At 42.6% G+C, this 2176-nt stretch overlaps 1 protein-coding gene across 1 annotated transcript in view; it reads right to left on the minus strand.

The window, feature by feature from the left end:
* The window catches only part of RAP1GAP2 (RAP1 GTPase activating protein 2), a 188266-nt gene that overhangs the window by 43626 nt on the left and 142464 nt on the right, over positions 1–2176 (minus strand). The gene's annotated exons all lie outside the window — the stretch shown is intronic.

Raw genomic sequence — 2176 nt, forward strand, 5'->3', positions numbered from 1 at the left:
GGACCAGGGCATGAACCCGCGTCCCCTGCATCGGCAGGCGGACTCTCAACCACTGCGCCACCAGGGAAGCCCAATTTATTGATATTTTATTTAGAGTTTCATATCTATGTTCAATAGCAACACTGGCCTATTTTATTTTCTTGTACTTCCCTTGTCAGGTTTTGATATCCAGGTGTTACTCCAGCCTTGTAAAATGGCTGGTGAGCATCTCATCCTTTGAAATAGTTTGTATACCACAGGAATTTTCTGTCCCTTAAAGGTTTGCTAAAATTTGTCCGAGATTTCACAGACAACCCTCTGGGCCTGCTGTTCTTCATTGGGAGGATATCTGTGGCTATTAATTCGGTTCTTTTTTTTTTGGCTGTTTTGGGTCTTCGTTGCTGCGCAGTCTTTCTTTAGCTGTGGCGAGCGGGGGGCGGGGAGGCACCCTTGTTGCAGTGCACGGGATCCTCATTGCGGTGGCTTCACTTGTTGCAGAGCGCAGGCTCAGTAGTTGTGGCGCACAGGCTTAGTTGCTCCGCGGCATGTGGGATCTTCCTGGACCAGGCCTCAAACCCGTGTGCCCTGCATTGGCAGGTGGATTCTTAACCTTTGCACCACCAGGGAAGTCCCCCAATTCAGTTCTTTAATGGTGAATGTTTAGGTTTTCTACTCATTGAGTTACTTTTGGGAATTTATGGGTTTTTTCTATAAAATTATCCATCAAATGCATTGATGTAAAGTTGTTTTTGGTATTCTCTTAAGACTTCATTTCTATTTGTAGTCGTGTCCCTTCCTTCACTGTGGAAATAGTATCTGTTTGTATCTTTTCTCTGTTTTCCTTAGTTAGCCCTTGCTGGGGGTTTAGTTTATTAATCTTTTCAAAGAGATAGCTTTTCGTTTTGTCTATTACCTCTATCTTTTATTTATTTTTGCTTTCTACTTCACTAGCTTATTCTTGCCTTTTTTATTTCTTTCCTTCTATTTTCTTTGGTTTTTTTTTTTCCTACTATTCTTTTCCTGACATCCTGACCTGCATGCTTACACACTGAATCTTTCCTCTTTTTTACAAATGCATATAAAACTATACATCTCGGGCTTCCCTGGTGGCGCAGTGGTTGAGAGTCTGCCTGCCGATGCAGGGGACGCGGGTTCGTGTCCCGGTCTGGGAAGATCCCACATGCCGCGGAGCGGCTGGGCCCGTGAGCCATGGCCGCTGGGCCTGCGTGTCCGGAGCCTGTGCTCCACAACGGGAGAGGCCACAACAGTGAGAGGCCCGCGTACCGCAAAAAAAAAAAAAAAAACAAAAAAAAAACTATACATCTCTCCCTAAGTACCACTTTAATTGCATCCCACACATTGATAGGTAGTATTTTCATTGTCACTTAGTTCTAAATATTTTGTCAGTTTTTTGCGATTTCCCCTTCAGCACCTGAGTTATTTTAAAGGGTTTTCTTTATTGTTTTAACTTTCCAAATTTATGAGTTTTATCTTTCAGTATTTTCACTGTTGATTTCTAGTTTAATTTTTGTATATTCAGGGAACATACCCTATATAGTAATTATTTGAAATTTGCTGACTTGATACATGGACTTTTTTTTCACGTTCCATCTGAGCTTGAAAAAGAATGTATTTTTTTCTCTTTTGTTGAGTTCAAGAATGTATGTTACAAGATCAAATTTGTTAACTGTGTTGTTGGTCCATTGGCATCTGAGAGATATTGGTCCATTGGCATCTGAGAGATGTTACTGAAATCTCCCACTATGAGGATTTCTCTGCTTCTTATATTCCTATCACTTTTTGCCTTTTTAAATTCAAGACTATGCTACTAAATACAAGTTCATGACTGTTAGATCTTCCAGGTGGACTGTTCTTTGATCATCATGTAGGCTGAGGCCTCTGAGGGGTCCAGTAAAGGGCATCCTTCTCTGCCCAAGTTATGAACAAATACAGAAAAGAGAAATTAATTGTAATTTGGGAATTAAAATAACTCCTTTGGCACTGATAAAGGTGAAGAGGAAGCACATGAGCTTTACTGTGAAGGTGCAGTGGGTCTTCTGACTACACCCCAGAGTTACCCACACCCACAGGCAGTGCTGGGCAGGGGCAAGCCTCCTCTCGTGGGGTCTGCTCAGGTGGGACTTACAGTACAGGGAGCAGGGGGAATGCCCTGAGGGCAGCTAGCTCCAAGAGGGAA

Source organism: Lipotes vexillifer, unplaced genomic scaffold (assembly GCF_000442215.2).
Source record: "Lipotes vexillifer unplaced genomic scaffold, Lipotes_vexillifer_v1.1 scaffold680, whole genome shotgun sequence".
Taxonomy (NCBI): Eukaryota; Metazoa; Chordata; class Mammalia; order Artiodactyla; family Lipotidae; genus Lipotes; species Lipotes vexillifer.